Genomic DNA, 19,461 nt, shown 5'->3' with positions numbered 1-19,461 from the left:
TCATGAGTGCAGTGGAGCCCAAACAGGCCAAGGCACTTGACCAAGGTCACCCATTTAGCAGTGATGCAGCTGGAACCAGAGCCCATATCCCCACACCTCAGGGCCTTTAAGAGCCTATGCAACTTCCCTAGGAATTTAAGGCCTTGGAATGCTATTTGGAAAAAAACACATACTGGCTTCTTTGTCTACATTATCACCACCCTCATCTACTCCCATGAAGAAGCAAAACGCCACCATACCTAAAACAGGTAAAAGCCCCGTGCCCACGCAACAGACACTGATAGTGAAGCTGGGAGGCTTGGCAACTTTTGCTCCCCAAAGTCCCCACAGGGTGCAAGGCATTGCCTGTGCCTCACTTTCTCCTCCCTGGTTACCTTCGTCCTTTCCTCCTCACTCTGTCCTCCTCCTCTTTCTTCTCTCCCCCTTTTGAGTTGTTTCAATCAGGTGGGGGTTCACTCCTCAAGTAATGGCAAATCAGGAGACCTCCCTGTAATGGGGTGAGCTGCCAGGGATCAGCCCTACAGGAGGAAAGTGACCCATGTCATAATATCACAGGTAACGTGGTACTTCAGGCACTCTTGGTGACACATGAATTCTAAATGTCAGCTTAGTAGCTGTGAAGCAGTAAATGATTGGGTTCACTTGGAACGGACTCTTTCTGTAATAAAATTATTCCTACCTCGGAAGCAAACCTTGCAGAGAAGCTGAACCTAAGTTGCCTGGTTTTATCACAGAACAGAATTTGGACAGAAGAATCTGCTACACCACAGGGACCGAGCAGAGACACTGCACATAGAGGGTTCATGAAAAGATATTTGCTAATGTGATGTGTTTGGTAAGATCCACAAGGATCATTTTTAAGAGTATGAGCAAGGAGCCAAGTTTGAAAACAAAGAGCTTCTCCCACACCGCTTCTCCAAACTGTATTCTGTGAGGTGTCATTAGATGTTCTGAGGAGAAAAGCTTCCTGTGGCCAAAAGAGTTTAGGAAGAGGTCAACACTAAATACCCCTACAGGAGCCTCAAGAAGCACGCTGGAAGCCAAAAAGGTTTGTGGGGTCCTGCAGAAGAGCCCCACTCACACACACCTCCTTGTTCTGAACACAGACCCCTTTCCACAGAACCCCTGTGTCAGCTGAAGGCACAAGAGCTCCATGGCGTGTCAGTGGGAAATGCCATGGCTGAGCCAAGGCACCCGGTGGGGTGGCAGGGGGGGGCGGCCAGGGGTGAAGGAGCAGGTTGAGCTTCTGATGCTGGGGATGGTTGAACAGCAGTAGCAAGGAAGGGGTTTTGTAGACTCTGGGCTGACATACAAAGGTGGGATAAGGAGAAGGTGGGAGGACGCTCAGGGTTGTGGACTGCCATGTGCCCCACCCCCCAGGGGGTTTATGTGGGAAGAGGGCTGGAGATGCTGCTCAGACTGGTTTTACAGCGGCAAGAGACCCACGCCGAGAGATGTGCGCTGGTGGGAAGAGCAAGCTAGCAAGGAAGCCCCTATCGTGGGCAGGCCCTCCCTCTCCCCAGGGCCTGCAGTGGCTCACTGGCAGCAGAGGAAGGAGAAGGGAGGAGAGGAGCTCAGTGCCCTGCCAGGCAGGCTACCATTCCCATTCATAGCATGCCCCCAGCCAGCCGCGGGGCTGGACACCAGTGCTGAGACGGGGCACTTCATTCACCTATGCCACGTTCGTCAGGAGAGAGGAAGAGCAGAGGCATGAGGGAGACGGTGAGGCAGACAGTGCACCAGCCCACACCCGGAAGCCCAGGGCTCCAGCACTCAGCTCAGGACGGCTTTTTCCAGTCCTGGATGCAGCTGCTTCATCGCCCCCTCCCCCGCCTTGCCCCAGCTGTGCCTGTCCACCATCTGCCTGACCCACTGCTCCCGGGGCTTGGGTGTGCCCCTCCATGAGTCCCATCTCGCCCCGAAGAACAGGTACCAACTTCGGAGGAGCTGCCTCCCGGGTGAAATCCCAATGTTTCAGTATCTGATTGCTCTCTACAGCTGATCAAATGTGATTTTGGTTGAGAGAGAAAAATAAACTCACTAAAAGAAGGCAGCTCAAATGAAGCCAACGTCAAAGACAAAGCCGGGGCACAATGCCTGAGTGGGTGGGGGCTCAGCCCTGCAGCCTAGGTTGTCTGGGGCTTTCAGTAAAGGTGACAAAGGACAGGATTTTGTTTATTCCTACTGACATATACATGCTTATACATACAGTATATGTGTACATACAGACATGCATACATATGACATGTGCACATATATCAGGGAATCGGATGCTGAGATTGGAAAATGGGGTCACCATGCTCAGATAACCTGCAAGGAAGAAACAGTGACTAAACATGGGAGCTGGGGGGACAGAACCCCTCCGAAGAGCTGAATGGGGGAGCCAGTCCTGTGGAAAGGAGGGGGGGGCAGGAGGGCACCTGCAAGCATCACAGATGGAAGGCACTGCAGAGATGGGTCCCTCCGTAGGCCCAGGAGGGTGGTTTAAAAACTGCATGGGGCTGGGGGTTCAGGGATATGGGGTCTGGGGGACATGATAACCCCACTGGTAGGGCACATCAGAAACCCTTCAGAGGAGAAAATAATAACAGAGAGGGAAGAAAGAGAGAAAGGAGAAAGGAGAGGGGAGAGACAAGTGGTGTTGTCCCCAGAGTGGGCTGCAGAATGAACCCAGTGGTCTCCGCACTGGACACCAAAGGCTCGTGAGCTATTCCCATGAAGCCTGCTCTCTGTCCCTTTCACCTGCCGCCAGGCCCCTCAGGCCTGTGATCTCTTGCTTGTTGGCCCCCTCTCCTGTATGCCTTCCTTGTCCAGGGACTTCTCATGAAAAAGACTCTCTCCAAAGATACCCTGGGCACCAAGTGGCACCTGGGGCCCATCTGTGTAACCAGAACGCCTCCCAGCCAGCATTGGCTCCTTCCCGGGTCCCCACCTCACCGGCTCCCGGGATCCAAGGCAGCAGGAAGGATGTAGCCAAGCTGTACGTGGGGTCTGATGGTTTCTCCAAGATACCCGGTAAACACTTTGTCAGGAATCACTGAGCAGGCCCCGAGGAGATTCTCCGTCTCGTCCCTCTACTTAAGTGGATGTCCTTCTCCCAGCATGCCTGGGTGGGTAGTGAGCAGAGCTGAGGAGGGGCAGGTTGCTCTGGGTCTGCACTTGGGCGGGAATGCACTCAGCCGGGCACCCCTTGGGGCTCGTGTCCTCCCTCCCCTCCCCTACTCCTCAGGCTCCCTGCTTGCAAATAGCCCTGCGTCCAGAGCCAAGCCCGGGCCACACAGCCACCGCCCCCTCCCCACCATCTGTCTTTCAGGGCTCCAAGAAACCCAAGCAGCTCTGTGTGGCAAATGCATTTGGAAGCATGAAGTCTGTTGGAAATCTAATGAGACCAGAGTCGAACAGAAAGGCAAAATTTAACTTCTTTCTCCCAGCCCTGGATTTAATGTTGCCATCCCATGTCTGCCTTGTTGTAGTCCTGCCTTTGCTCGGGAGGGCCCCAGGGCACAGTCAGCACACCTGAGTTAGTCTCCACACCAGCTCCGACCCTTATGGGCCAATCTGCTACCTCCAGGGTAAAACACAGAGCATCGCCTCAGCTCTGCCTATGACAGGTCCTTCCAGAGGCTCTAGAGAGTTCCCGTGCCTGCCGAGGAGGACGCATTCTGGGAAGAGCCTAGCAGAGCCGCTCTGTCTAAAGGAATGACAGGCGTGTTAAGAGTCTGCAGAGCTCCTTCAGCCTGGGAGGCAGAGGTGGCCCAGGGGCTAAGCAGGCCTACAAAGCGCACTAGCGCTGCCCGAGGGAGCCTCCCCCCTCCTGCATGCAGTGGTGGGCACCCACCCTGTGGGGGCTTCGGAGGCCGAAGGACGCAGCTCTGCGAGCAGCCTGATGCTCTATACTGATATACAAGTTCCCTGGTACTACGATTACTTGGTATGGTGGCCTGGGCTCCTTCTCTGGGGGGGTGGGGTAGTGTCTGATCAGTGGGCTATTGGTGCTAAAATGGGGGAGATGGAAGAGATGGGCCAGGCCATAGGGGGTGTGAGGGCAAACCCCAAGTGGACGAGCACCTACGGAAGCATCGTGTGTTTCCTGCTTCCCGATCCTCCGGGCCACAAGACAGGGGCACAAATGGGGATAGAGAGAGACTCCCTATAGGCGGGGGGGAAATGAGGCCTGCTTTCACACCTGGGCTGTGGAGGCCTCACCACAGAAATGACAGCAGCCATCTCTGATGGCACCTCCCAAGTGTCAGGCTGGTGCCAGGCCTTGATTGCATGGACCCGTTCATCCTCAGAGTTGGGCTCTGCCACTTGTTAACTGAAAGGTCATCATGGACGAGTCCCAGCCGCCTAATCTCCTCGAACATTCTCATCTTTAAAAAATAGGAGGCATCGTATCAATTCCATATGGCTGCTTCAGAAACAACCAGGCAGCACTCAGCACAGGGCCTGGCCCATGGGACTGCTCACTAGACGTGAGCCAGTATTATGATCGAGTCTTTCCGAAATATGCACCCCAAAAGGCAGACGAGATGTAGGTGCAATATGTTCTTTGAAGCGTTATGCATAGTCATTTTAGGAAAAGCAGATTCAAACCAAATGTCCAACATTATGGAAATTGTTTTGTATAGGATATTATACCCAAAGGTAGACAGCCAAATGGACAGCCATTAAAAATAAGGTTCATGATTTTTATATCAAAATGCTTAGGCTAGACTGTTAGGCACAAAAGGATAATAAACGACAAAGAGAGGCTACAAGTTAAAGTAAATACACCAAAATATTAACAGAATTATGGGTATTATTTTGCCTACTCCTTTATTATGTTTAGCTTCTTAAATTTTTGACAGTAGGCATCTGTTAATTACATATTTAAAAAATCTTAATTTACTTGAGTAAAAATAAAAATTGAGAGCCAGGAAAATATTATGTAGAATGTAAGGCATAAGGAGCTATATGGCAATGGGGAACATAAGGACAAATGGACGCCTTTGGAAGGAAGCATCTCTAAAATCAGGAAAATACCCAGAAAGGAAAAGATAAACCCATGCAGAGAAAAAGAAAATTGAATCTATAATAAATTTGAGTTTATAAGGAATAAATATGCAGTGTTTGTGGAAATTGTGTTGATCTGGAAAAAAGAACGATAAATATGTATACGATGTAAATCTTTTATGATAAATCTGTGAAGACCCGATGAGCTAACATCCATGCTAGCTGGTGCTGTGTGAAATCCACGACTCCCTGCAGATGATCAGGGTGCTCGCTGCAACAATGGCAAGTTCAGCTGGCCATGCTCTGAGGTGCTTGTCCTCCTTCACCTGTGTGTGAAGGCACGATGCCCTCCGGGGCAGAAGGAAGCAGAGGCTCAGCTCATAGCACTCCCACCCTGAGCCCTCCTATGATCTGCCCAGAGCTCCCTGAATTTTCCTCTCCAGCCCTGGCTTTCCACGTCTTCAAGAAAGACCACCCTGCTTCAGTTCTAAGTCAAGCCCCCCCGCCCCCTCCTCTGGAAATGATCCAGGATTTAAGAGCTCAAGATGGAAAAGAAATGATCATTTACTGGAAACAACTTTTGTGCTAGGTGCTGTGCAGAGAACTGGAGGCCCAACAGGGAATGGGACAGGTGTAGTCTCCCTGAGGTTAAATTAATACCAAGGTACCAGGTGCCAGGCCAGACCCAGAGCAGGTGCCTCAGGCCTTGAATGAATAAGCGGGATAACTTAAAAATTATTTTATCCACTGTATTAGTCAGGGTTCTCCAAAGAAACAGAACCAAGGTTCTGTAGGGTGTGTGTGTGTGTGTGTGTGTGTGTGTGTGTGTGTGTAGCGATAGAGATTTTAAGGAATTGACTCATATAATTATAGAGTCTGGCAAATCCAAAATCTGGAAGACAGGGCACAGGCTAAAGACCTAGGAAAGAGTTGCACCTCGAGTACAGAAACAGTCTACTAGCATTAATTCCCTCTTCCTTGGGAGATGTCAGTCTTTTTTTTTTAATTAAGCTCTTCAACTGATTGGATGAGGTCCACCCACACAAGGAGGGTAACCTGCATTACTCAAAGTCTACTGATTTAAATGATAATTTCATCTAAAAAAATACTTTCACAGAAACATTTAGAATAATGTTTGACCAAACACCCAGATCCTGTGGCCTAACCAAGCTGATGTAATAAACTAACCATCACACCAACCTGACTCTTTCACCGATGAGAAAAAAAAGAAAGAAAGAAAAGAAACAGGTCCTTGGAGACCACAGGACTTGCCTATACAGAACTGACAGAGCCTAAACTTGAATTCAACCGTATGCCTAAGCAATTTCTCTTTTTCACCCTTCTTAAATAAAAGCAAATTTTCTGCCATTTTCTTTCTTTAACCAGCCTTTCCCTCATAAAAACAAATTTTCTGCCTTTTTCTTTCTTTAACCAGCCTTTCCCTCCATAGAAGCCTGATTTCCAGAGTTTATTCAAACTTAGAGACCATCTATCATTCTGACACATTTTCCAGAATCTCTAAAAATATTCAATCAACACACAGCAGAAAAGCGTGCACTGCTCATCAGCCCCATCCCGTGAGTCTGGTTCAGCCTCTGACCTATGGTCTTTTTACATCTCCCCAGTCTGATGTCTGCTGTGACCAGGGCTGAATATTGACCGGCTTTCTCTGCAAGGATCTGGAATTTTTTTTTCCTAAAGCCTCCAACAGGACCAATTCCTGCCTGCCTCAGACAGATTAACTCTGTTCTGGCAAGGGGTTGTGCTAAACTATTAGGTTGATCTGTATGAAACTGCTGATATTTGACCTACAGAAATAGCATTTTCATATAGTTCAAGAAAAAAATGAGCTCATCTTTTCCTGGTCAGACCTCACCTTCTTCAGTGTCCTGTTTTCTGTGGAAAGAGAATCTCCGCTCCCTCGGTGGACAGGAATGAAAGATGCTGTTATTAAAAACAATCTAAAGTGATCTGAGAAGTGACAGCATCTCTTAGAGCAATGAGGTAATGCATCCAGCCTGCCTTCTCTGCCGTTTAACTTCCTGACAGGAGGCACAGAACGTGAACAAATTGATTGTCCTGTACAAAGTCAAGTAAATAAATAGCAATGCTTAATGCAATCATTTTCCATATTGCCTCATCAAAACCCACGCAGCCAAAGCCATTTATGAATTACGTAGGCCCCTCCCGTTGTCGTCTTTCAGCATGTTGCTCTCAAAGATGCCTGCGGGTGGGGAAAACAGGAGAGCAGGTGCTAATCAATCTTGAGGCTACGATCAGAAATGATTTAGAAAGATGACAGCCAGCTTGAGCCATTCCTAAATTTCCAAGAGAAAACCTCCAAGGGACTAAGTCATTAATACAGAGATAGGAAGGAGGTTGGGGGGAGGGGGTTATTATTAGAGAATAACTACCTTGGTGCCTTTGTCCTGCTTTAGGTTTGCAAAGAAAAAATAAACTCTGGGGAAGAAGTGAAGATGATTAAGGACCCAGACCAAGAGTAAGGGTAGGCTAGAATGAAATGATCCTTGCAATCTTGCATCTAGCTTGTTGAATTTCTTACTTCCCTTCCCTCTGGCCATTCTCAAAAGGAGGATAATAGAGCCCAGAAAATCAGGGATAGAAGGATTCTTACATACGGTGGTGGACACTTGACTTATTCCATCAGCAGCTAGGATGGATCAGAGGCTCTGAGGAGATATTCTTGAAGGAGGTGAGGCCCACAGCAGCAAGGAGCAGAAACCATGTCCTAGTAATTAAAGGCCACTTACCCTCCCATGTGGAAAGGATGCACCCCCGGAAGATCGTGCCCACAATGTTATTAGGCTGTGGTATGATGACACAAATATGAAAATGCCAGTATGTTTCAATGAAGATAAATTCGTTTTCATCAAAAGGATTGTCCTTTATTGTTCTATCCTTGCCACTTTGGGAGGTGGGGATTAAGGTGTCTTCTCTTTTACAGAATCAACAATGGCTGTAGATGGTCATTATAGTTCAGTGGCTTCATAAGGGGGTCATAGCTAACTCCAAGTTTAGGCTATAAAGTCAACACCTAAGGCAAAAGCCCCTTGTAGCAGCCAGCATGACAGCCATGCATACATGATAGCTTGTCTGCATTCCTGTATCCTTCCCTCTAATTTCTTCTGTCAGTTTGAATGCAGAACACCCACTGCACTTGAGCTCACACTCACATTGGTCTGTGACTATTAAAAGGTAAGGGGGAGGCAGGCTTCACTCCCAGGGTGAGGCGCCTCAGGCTGCTTATCCGAGGGTACCATTAGAAGCTCACAGCAGAACAACACTGTGGACTCGGGCCCATCCAGCTTTTGTTCCATTTCAGGTCTCCAACCAGGAGGAAGACTTGGAACACAGAGTTCAAAGGTCTGGAATTTAGTCCTTGAGCCCTGAATTTCTCACAGGCAGGAGGCATGGCTTAGTCACTTCTGTCCCCACATAGAACCATGCACAAAGTTGGTGTGCAGGACTGTTTGATCAATGAATGAATGAATGAACAGCCACATGCTTACTCCTCTCTGATCACATGCTGTGGGTTTAGTAACCAAGCCCAGGGGGAAGGAAGTAGGAGTGACCTGACTTTGTGCCTCTTCACAAAGCTGGAAGAAGCAGAAGCCACAGGAGTCCCATAATCAAGGGCCCCTCAGCCTTGCTGTGGAGGCTGTGGGCCCCTGGACAATAGGACTAGCTCCCAGTATGAGTGTGCCCATGGTGGAGTTGTGGGCGTGAAGCCTTGGCTACCATACCTCCTTATTCCCTACGGCACCTGCTTCAAACCTAAATTCATGGGCCCTTAGTGAGAGGAGAGACTTTCTAAGACTTGACAAAGGACAGACTAAGGAAGGCATCCCTCCCCTCTTCCCCTGAGACTTCAGTCTGCAGTCATACCTGCCCTCCCTAGCACCCTTGCCCTTGCCCTCCACCGACCCCTAGAGAGAACAATCTTAAGTTTCCCCATGCTCCCTCTTAAGGCCATCATCCCTCTGTGTAGCTCTTCGCTTTGCTATTACAGTCTGGTATCTGCCATCTCCATGTATTAACTCCCTCCATAATCCTCAAATACCCATCTCCCATCTAGAGCAGCGTTCTCGACTGATGCTTGGGGCCAAATAATTCTTTGTTTTGGGGGGCTGTCCCGTGCCTTGAAGAATGTTCGGCAGCGTCATCTTTACCACTATCTGCCTGTACACCCTCCAGTTTTGACAATCAAAAGCCAAACACCCCCCTAGGGGGAAAAGGGGGAAAAATTGCCCCTGTTTGAGAACCATGGGTCTAGAGTAAGAAGAGACTGCCATGGGGTGTGAATAAATGTTTGTTAAGGGAAGGAACAAATGAACAGAGAATGACTAAATGAATGAATCAATTGATCAATCAATGCACGGGAGAAGAAGCATACTGCCCCCCGGGGAGCTCTGGGTCCATAAACTGAGAGCTACAGGCAGAGAAGCAGTTAATAGGTCAGCCAGTCCTACTGAGACCCTGAATCCTCAACGGGCTTTTGCTGACTGTGCAGTTTGATGCATTTCCAATTAACAAGACTTGCAGATGCCAATGGACCTTCAATAGGGTCACAGGAATGGGGCCTCTGATAAGCCGGGCTGCAGAGTGTGACACAGGGAAGCTCAGGCACCTGTCTGCCAAGGTGCTGATTCATTTTCTTTGTCAAGTTTGCAATTTGGAATGACAGTTTCTCACCTTCTGTTTCCGCAGCTGCCATTTGCAAAGGTTACTTGCTCGAATTTGCTCGGCATTTCTCCTCCTTTGACCTCTCTCTAAGCTCTCACTTCTCTTCCTCTCTCTCTGTCTCCCTCCATCAGGGTCTTTTTTTGGAGTTGACTAGACTGTTGGAGGAGATCCCTCACTGAGGTAGGACCAGTGAACCTGTGTCATTAAAGGTCAGCAGACTTCCATCAAGAAGGGAGAAGGAAACAGAAGGCTGAGGGGCCTGGCCACACACTGTCCCTCCTTGGCTCTCTCCAATTCAAACACACTCCTCATCCCAGGCTCAGGGCCACAGAATGTGAGCAAAGGCTGGGGCTGTGGACAATGAAATAGTTCGGTAAGATGTAAAATAGTCTAGGCTTTCTTGTCCTTTAAGCTACGAATAGGTCCTGCTTGGTGAGTGTCTAAGCATTGCCAAGCATTTTAAGATTATGATCTCATGTAATCTGTCAGCAACCTTATGAAGTAAGGGTTCTATCCTTCATTTTACAGGAGAACAAAAGGGATTTAAAAGTTCTCAAATTTAAGAGTGCATCAGAATCACCTGGAGGACTTGTTAAAACACAGATCGCTGGGCCCCACCTCCAGAGTTTCTGATCCAGTAGGTCTGGGCTAGGGCCTAAGAATTTGTATTTCTCAATTGGATGATTCATGCCTTAGACTAGAAATCTAGTAACTTACTCAAATCATACATTTGCCAAGGGCAGATATGTATGGGAACCAAGTCTCTTGGATTGTGGAGGCTGAGGTCATAACCTGGCATCATTTCAGGTAGCCCTGTGGGCCAACAGACCCCATTTTTATAGATGGAGAGACAATCTAACACTCATTATGCTGTTCATTAAATATTTACCAAACTTCTATCACATGCTCTGCCATGTGTGAGCTGCTGGGATGCCCACAAAAATAGGAAGCTGTCCTCCATGAGCTTACACGTCCAAAGAGGGAGAGGGGCACACACCCCCATAATTATAATAAAGTGTAGGCAGAGATATTGCTCAGAAAGAACAAAGCATTTGTTAGAGTAGTGATTCTCATTTTTTTTTTTTTTGGTCCCAGGGCCCCTTTATATTCTTAAAAATTATTGAGAACCCCAATAATAAATTCATAGCATGTTCACACAAATAACAGATTTTTATCAAAAAAAAATAACAACATTTTCAGAAAAGGTAAAAAGGCTGGCCTTGCTTTATGGTTTTTTGCAAATCTCTTTGTATTTGGCTCAACAGAAGATAGCTGGATCCTCACTTCTGCTTCTGCATTCAGTATGATATAATATGTCATTTTGATTGACGTATATGAAGAAAATTGATAAAAGAGAAAAAGGGAAAAAAAGGGAAAAAGGCAAAGAGAAAATCATTGTTGTAGCCTTTTCAGATAATTGGGGATATTCTTCTGTGATACTACACTACAACTCAATAAGTTTAGCTACAATGTGTAATCTTAAACCTGATAAATGAAAATTTTGCATTCACACTGCATTAAAATACATGCATCTATTTTGAATTTTCAAAGGAAATTTTACCTATGCTTGATTTAGTCACATCCCATATTGGTCATTTGGCAAATTTCAGTATAATGAGTTATGAAGATCTTCCAAATGTTGACGCATTACATCATACAGTATCAAAAAACTATCATCATTAATATCCCTCTTTAAAAATGGGAAGCTCTCAAATTCTCTAAAACTCTAATTTACTTAAAAGCTCAAATTTTATCATGAGCAATCCATACCTTCAGTGGTTTTCATTGGAATGGTAAGCTCACTCCTCTTAATTTTCAGTGCAATATCTGCCAAATATCCAAGTCTAAAAAGCTGATAATTTGTGTGTCTGACGTTCTTGCAACTGAAAATGATGTTCCTTGAAAAAAGTGGCTAGTTCGGGGTGTCTGGGTGGCTCAGTAGGTTTCAGCTCAGGTTGTGGTCTCAGGCTCGTGGGATCGAGCCCTGCATGGAGCCCTGCATCATGCTCTGCGGTCAGTGGGGAGTCTGCTTGAAGATTCTCTCTCTCTGTCCCTCCCCTGACTCATTAGCTCACGTGTGTACATGTTCTTTCTCTCGTAAATAAATCGTAAAAAAAAAAAAGAAAAAGACAAAAGTGGCTAGTTCAGCTTATAACTCAAATAACCACATGAGTGCTTTTCTTTGAGACAATGATAATACTTCAGGGTGCAGCAGAAGTATTTTATTTGAACTTAACCATTTTGTCCCACAGAATGTTAAAAAGACATGTACTCAAGATCCAGATGTAAATAAATTACCAATATTTTTACTGCTTCATCAAGGACATTCTTAAGTGAAATGGGCATCGTTTTTTTCTGGGGGAGGGTGTTCTGGCTTGTTTTTCTGAGTGCTTGTTGGTAAAGGACAGAATGACCACTAGTACACTTTGGTGCCACTGTTTTAATTCTTGGGCAAGAATTAAAAATATCAGCTTCAGTCAGGTAGACCCAGTTTTTACCCACCATCCATGCAAATATCAACACAGTGAAATAAGCAAGTGGCGTGTAAATTTCATTATGAAGATAGCTCTGGCCTTGAAGACCTTCCAAAAGGACCCTCTACAGGGGTCCATGGAACACACTTTGAGAACCTCGGTACCACAGGAGCATCAAATTCCTCAGCATTTCTCAAACATCTCCTAAACACCCACCTATCTTGCTCATACTCAGCCTTGCCTCTGAGATGCCTCAAAAGATGAAGCACATCAAGGAAGGAACACACGAAGGTGAAAATGTAGGGGAAAACATTTCAGGAAAGACACAGTCCATACTGCAATGCAGGCAGTAAGCATATAGTTGAATTAAGCCGGCAGCTTAATTTAGCTCAAAAGGCATCACTTTAAAAACAACCAAATGTGTTAAGACATTACAGACCCAATTAATATGTTTTCTAATAATAATCAGTACCATTTGTTAAACATTTACTAAGGGAAGACACTGTGTTAAGACCTTTGCCTATGTTATCCTGTCTGATCTTTCCAACAATCCTATGAAACAAATATAATTACCTCCATTTATAGGCTAGGAAGCTGAGATTCAGGGAGGTGAAGTGATGCGCCCCATATTGAACAGCAGTAAGTAAGAAAGCCGAACTGCGATTATGAAGTCGGGCTCTGTCTGACCAGGAAGCCGGTGTTCTTAGCCCCTCAGCTCTGCAGTCGCTTGGGCACGGCTGAGCACAGGGCTGAGCTGAAGTTACTCTGTTGCTTGCCGGGGGCAAGATGCTGGCCTGCATCCACGGGGACTGTCCCTCAGGGCAGATGCAGGCACAGCCCAGCTCGGCCACCAAGAAGACTCCCGTTCCCTTTACATGGTACCGCGGTAATGACAGTGGCCAGCTTGCCACCAAACACAGGGCTCCCCACCACACTTGTATACAATGTATGCATACACAGAAACGTCTGCCCCTTGACATCCTGGGGAACTACAGCTAATTAGGCAACAAATATAGCAGACCTCTTTTTCTAAAATTAGGGGTTTGAAAGTGAGATGAATTCAGTTTTAATTTCCTGATAAATTCACTACTCAGGACATATATTACACAAAATCTACCTCGCCAATCTGTGACTGTCCTACTCACTCTCAGGTGGGTCTTCACCCTCCACCCCGAGCCAAAGGCTACCTGGGAAAAGTGGAGTCCTGGCGAGACCCCATGGGCAGGCTGGCATGGGCTCATGGGGAAGCCGACATGTCTTGTCCTCAGTGCTCCCCACTTCACTGGACTCCTCCTGCCCTGGGCTTTGGTTAATGTGCAGATCAGCCTCTCTCCTGCTTCTTCCTCCATTGGTACTAACTCAGGAAAGGACCTGTGGAGCCCAGTCTGAGGTACAGGGACCAACCAGCCTCAAGGCATCATGCATACTGGGGCAAAAGGCTTCCACTAAAGGAATGCATCTTGGGAATTTCCGGTGTGGAGATGGAGCAGGAATGGATGGAGCATGGTAGAGAACAGGGAGTCCTCAGGGCGTCCCAAACCAGGCAAACAGCCTGGAGACAGATGTCCCCCCAGACAGGGAGGTCAAGGGAGAAGGTGTGGAGGGGCAGAGGGAGGAAAGGAGGAGAGCTGACGCCAGGAGCGTCTCCATCCCAGATCTTGGCCCCGGGGAGGCCCAGGTGCATAAGCATGCCTCGAGGGTTTCATATTCTGAGAGAGAGATTTGTGCCTGACCCAGAGCCCCGTTCTAGCCTTGATTAAACTTGAGCCTGGTTCACTAACAGTTAACACATAAGAGAGAAAAGTACCTAACTGTATTTAGGGGCTCAGATATTCTATATTCCTTTTGAACTGAGAGTAGGATATAAACAAGAAAATAAAATGGGAGAAGTCAACTTCTTTATCTCCAATTCAATAGTCTAGCATTTGCTGTTTGGCATGGAGAGCTATTAATACGCTTAAAGACAGGGAATGAGTCATGAGGCTTCTCTAGATCAGCTGAAGAATGCCCTTGCTGTTTGGACAGACCAGATAATAAGGCACACCTTGCCTACCTGGGGCCACTGACCTTGGTGCAAGTGAATTTCTTGAGAGCAAACAGTCAGCCCAGTGAAGGCTGCCTTGCAGACTCAGCAAACCTCAGGTCAGTGTGCAAGACCTGACCACCACTGTGGGCAGTGTAGTCCTCAGGAAGGACTGATTCTATTGGATTTACCAATAGAATACAGGATGCCTACCCAGTTGAATCTGAATTTCGGTAATTTTTATTTTTGGTGTAAGTACATCCCAAATATTGCATAGGACATGCACTGAAAAATCATTCTTTGTGAGAAGTCCATTTGGGACATACTTATACTAAAAAGCTAATCATTGCTTATTTGAAATTTGAATCTAGGTGGGTGTTCTGTATTTTGTCTGGCCACCCTATCCTCATGGTCTCAAATCTTAGGCTGCACATTTTCACCTTCTTGCTCATGATGCCTGGTGGTCTGGAGCTTCCTCTCCATTTTCAGAAGGGTGGCCTTGTTCAAGGCTGGGAGGGGAGGCTAGGACCATGGGGTTCTTCATGAAAGACTAGTTGGAAGACTTGCATTTGAAAAACTCCGTTTGAGGAAGTGGCTCTACACGAAGGCAAAGAACCCAGCAACACAGCGCACATTTCCATGGGCCACAGAAGGCTCCCCCAACCCCTCGCGCTTCTCAACATCCCAGCAGTTCCAGGCCACGCAAGTAAACTCCAGGAGTATCCAGGGGAGGGATGGGAATGAGAGGGCTGGGAGCTATTCTTTTCAGGGCAGAGACAAGAAGGGAGGAAATTGTAATTGTGGCTCCAGAGTTTTAAGTAATTCAACCAACACACCCACCACGAGATGTTGAAGAGTGAATGCAACCTTCCCCTCCTGGTTGACAGAAACCCAGGGAAGGGGCCCTAGGCAGTGGCATACATCCCTTACCAGCAAGGAACTTTTTGCCACAAAAGAAAATCCCTTCTGAGGGGATTCATTAAATAAAGTCCAGGCTGAGCCTTTCCTAAGGGGCTCCGGGCCTTCTGCAGCTGGATGCTCCCTAATCCCCATAAAATTCCAATGCGGTAAGAAGGGGAAGGAATTATAGATGTAAAATTGTTATCAGGAGGATTCAGGCGGATTTCTCCTCGTCCACTTCCTCTATCTCTTCCTCCTCCTTTTCAAACTGTTAAGAATAATGCCTGGCGCACAGAGTGCTTTACAGTTTAGAAAAAGCTTTCTGGGCATTACCTTTAAGGTTGGACAGAGCAGTGACCAGCTTGGGCTCTTCATAGCTCCTTCTTCAGTGCTCCTTACAGCCACGTTCACTGGCCTGAACACCCTCACCTCTGCCACCCCCATGTATGTGCGTGTGCGTGTGTGTGTGCGCACGTGTGTGCATAGCACATGGGCATGTCCATAGATGCAGATGTGTCTCATCCATATACCCTGCGCAGTTCCCATGCTCCTTGCAGGTTGGCACATGGGCCTCCAGCTCACCAAATATCCCCACCCCCCAGGACTCAGTGTCTTTGAGTAGCCCTTCCCCACTAGCACGGCAGGTCCCGAAAAGGGCAAGCCAGGTGGCTCTCAGGACATCACAGTGCATGTGGGGGAGCCATTCCTCAGGCACCCCTGCCTGAGAGAATTCTGGTTTACTGAAAAAAGTTGAAAGGATAGCTTGGATTTATGGCACACGTACTACACACCAGGCCCTTTTCACCTTACTATGGCAAATGCTTCACAATTCTGCGAGGAAAGGAGTGTTGTCCCAGCTTTAGAGGTGTTGGAACTAGGATTCAGAGATGATCAGCATTTGCCCAAGGGCACACAGCCGGAAAGTGGCAGGGCTGGGATTTGAACCCAGAAAGACGGACTCCAAGCTCATACTTTTCTTATGTGTGAAGTTTTTGTGGGTCAGGAATTCAGGGAGTGGTGGGGTGATTCTTGAGCTCCATGCGACACTGAGCAGCATCCCTCAGTGGTATCCAGCAGGTGGCTAGACCGAGCTGGAGGCTCCAAGATGGCTTCACCCACCTGCTGGCAGCTTGGTGGGGCCGGCTGGTGGGCTGCACTCAGCTGGGCCCATCTCCCTCAGCCTGCGGTGTCAGGGCTTCTCCACGTACTCTTGCTAGCAGGGGAGCTAGACTGTTATATGGCAGCTCAGGGCACCAAGAGACCAAGAAGGAAGCAGCACATGCTCTTAAAAGCAAGGTCTGGAAGTGGCCAAGTGTAGCTCTTGCCACACTCTATTGGCCAAAGTAGCCACGGGGCAGCCCAGGTTCAAGGGGAGGGTAAATAGTTCCCATCTCTACATGGGACAAGTGTCTAAGGATTTGCTGCCATTTCTATTCCACCGCAGGTGACAAATAAACCCACAGATGTTACGTAAGCTGGGGCCTGGCTAGGCTACCACACTGGAGCTACCAATGGCCAACACGCCCCTCACATCTATCCTGGTAATGGTGATGGGAGGAGCATGCTTTCACAAAAGGGTCACACCAGAGCTCTATGATAGGACCAGATGTTCCTGGGGCTCAGGCTGGGGGATCTGGTGAGTGTAGACAATGGTGATGACAATAAAGGAGTGGGGCCTGGTAAGGGGACACCAGGAAAGTATTCCAACACTAACTGCAGAATTCCTGTCACTTTTCTGCAGAAATCATCTGACCAGTCAAAGGCTAAGGAAACAGAGCAAATGTGGCCTGATGAAATCCACCATTCACCCAACACAGATTAATCAGTACCCACTCCATGCTGACATGAAAATGCACATTTCAACCTTGTATCTCTTGGCTCGCTCAGTAATGAGACTGTTGTCCAAAGTGAAGATGAGATACAATGCCAAACTGTAGCTGGTTCATTCCCTCCTCTTCAAGCAAGGAGTGCAAAATACCCACTCTACACAAGTCAGCACTGATGACGGCTGAGCAATGGATGAGATGCAGACGCTCTCCCTGGCCATATGCAAGGCACCTAAACGCTCTGAATGTCAGTCTCCCCTTACATAAAATGGACTTGGGCTACATGATTTCTAAATCCTTTCCAACATTTTGACATTAGGAACTAGTGCCAATGACCTTTAAAAGCCAGATTCATGCAAAACCACCATTTTCTCCCTTACATACTAACGAGTGCTTCTCGGCATATTCATCTTCAAGGGATATCACCTCAAGGGGCTGAACCCTCTCTAGTTTTTAAGGCCAAGACTATGAAGAATTCTACCAAATGCTCCCAGAGACCAGAGTCTTATCTCACTATTCATCCCATTTCATGGAGATTTGAAACAAAGAGCCAACTTTTATTCTTCAGTGTGCATCTGGGGTAAGGAGATTGAGTTTCAGAATGATTCGCTGCACTGAAAATCCTCTCTTTTGCTTCCAGGCCAGAGCCTGGAGCGGATACTCCAGATCCTTGGTAACATGCTAATTCTCTCATTCAGGGGCCTGGTGTGAGGTTGGTGGCATCCCAGGTCAGGATGCAACCCCATGCCTTGAGAATGTCTGATTATAGAATAACCACCCATTCATCTTCTGGGAGTCCAGTTACCATCCCAGGGCTCCAGTCCTGCCCATTTGGCATGGCATTCCACTGTCTGAATCAACCAAGGGAGCAGAAGGCTATGTTTATGGCTACATTATGATTGCTCATCAAGCCCGGTGCCCACTTTTGTAAACCTCTGCAGCTTCGGATCCCAGCCACTTCAGTCCATTGCTATACCCTCCTCCAGATCCCAACTGTGGAGTCCACTTTTGGATTTCTTGAACTGGCTGCCTGTCATCAGCAAAACCTCTGATTCTAGAATTTCCTAAATAGGCCCAAGTTCCCCACTGACCAGAGAGGTTAAGGCACCCCTAACAGTGACACTGTCATAGTTGCTGAGTTAGGAGGACCCCCTCCATCTAAGGGTGGGGGCTAATATTGGGTAAAGATAGCTACACCTAAGATGTTCAAGCCTATAGGGGACACATCTCTCCCAATCTATGGGCACAATATTCTGTACACTGCAGGGTACCCACATGGTAGACGTGGCACAGAATAAGAAAATGGCGAGGAGCTCCTGACCTCACAGGCATTGAGCTTTTCCCCCAACTCCATTGTAGCCAGTTTGGACAGGTGACAGGTGTGTGCCAATTCCCACTTCCTTGATTAATTCCTTCCCTATCCAATTCAAGCAAGCCGTAGCAGCTTGGTTGGACTGGTCCCAGCCTTTCTTGGCACTCCCCACCCTCCACCCCCTTTATGTATAACATGGACCTGAGGCTCTGATCCTCCAGAGGCAGTCTCCACCAGCCTCCCCATACTATTCATGCCAATGGCTTGGCCTGCCTTCCCCAGCCAACAGTGGGCTCCTGGGGGTTAGGAGTAGCTTCTTGTCTGTGGCTTCAGCATTTAGTCCAGAGCCTGGTAGCCACTGGAGGGTACTCAGTGGATATATGTGGAATTAGTGAGAGGATGGAGATGGGTGGCCAGACGGAGAGATAAACGAATGTTAGTTCTTAATGGGATTTCCATGCACCCATGCCCCTCCTTTCCTCAAATCCATGGACCCGACCAGACCAAATACTTTGACAAATCCCATGCACCAACTTCCCTCGGGACCAATTTTCTCTTCTTTGTGCCACAGCAGAGTTCTGGCATGTTACCCAGTCCTCCACCTGGGCCAGTCATCTGACCTTTGCCACAAGCAAATATGTTTTAGAATGACCAATGACTCATGCAAAATGCAAGGATGTCTGTGGACACAGGAGATGCTGAGATAGTACTTCAGGGCCGATGGACATCAGGCCTCTAGCTGATCCAGCTTTTCCCAGCAACAGGAACCAGGCCCATGAGATACATATGAGAGCAGATGTGGGGTTAGCAGGACAGTCCCGAGTGGGAGACCATGCTCAAATGCAGAACCTGCTGGATTTCAACCACCTTCTTGAATTACCCAAGGATGTGCTCCCTAGAATCTACTTTAAGAATAAAGGACCCTCCAATTGAAGGCAATTCCCTTTCCCAGGCCCATTTACCATTGCATGTAATTACTGTAAATACTGGCTTGGAATAAGAGACTTTTCTTTTTTCCCCAAGCAGTTCTAGCATTCCCTTCCGCGGAACTAGGCAGCAATATCCCAACTCCGTGGGTAATAAACCAGTCCCCCTCAGTAGAAAGGGGCAGTAGACAAAGATTTAAGCATAAAAGAAACCACAGAATCCTAACAAGGGTGACTGCAGGCTTCTCTGCAGCCTCCCCAAGGGGAGATAGATGTGGGAGGGAGGGACAGGGAAAAGGGT

The 19,461-nt window shown here is 47.6% G+C and overlaps 1 protein-coding gene across 1 annotated transcript in view; it reads right to left on the bottom strand.

The window, feature by feature from the left end:
* EPHB1 (EPH receptor B1) overlaps positions 1–19,461 on the bottom strand; it is a 283,919-nt gene that overhangs the window by 173,811 nt on the left and 90,647 nt on the right. The gene's annotated exons all lie outside the window — the stretch shown is intronic.

Source organism: Mirounga leonina, unplaced genomic scaffold, assembly GCF_011800145.1.
Source record: "Mirounga leonina isolate KUSES-001 unplaced genomic scaffold, KU_Mleo_1.0 Mir_115, whole genome shotgun sequence".
In the NCBI taxonomy this organism is placed as follows: domain Eukaryota; kingdom Metazoa; phylum Chordata; class Mammalia; order Carnivora; family Phocidae; genus Mirounga; species Mirounga leonina.
Note: the sequence above shows the minus strand (reverse complement) of the source record. Positions and strands in the feature narration are given on the sequence as shown.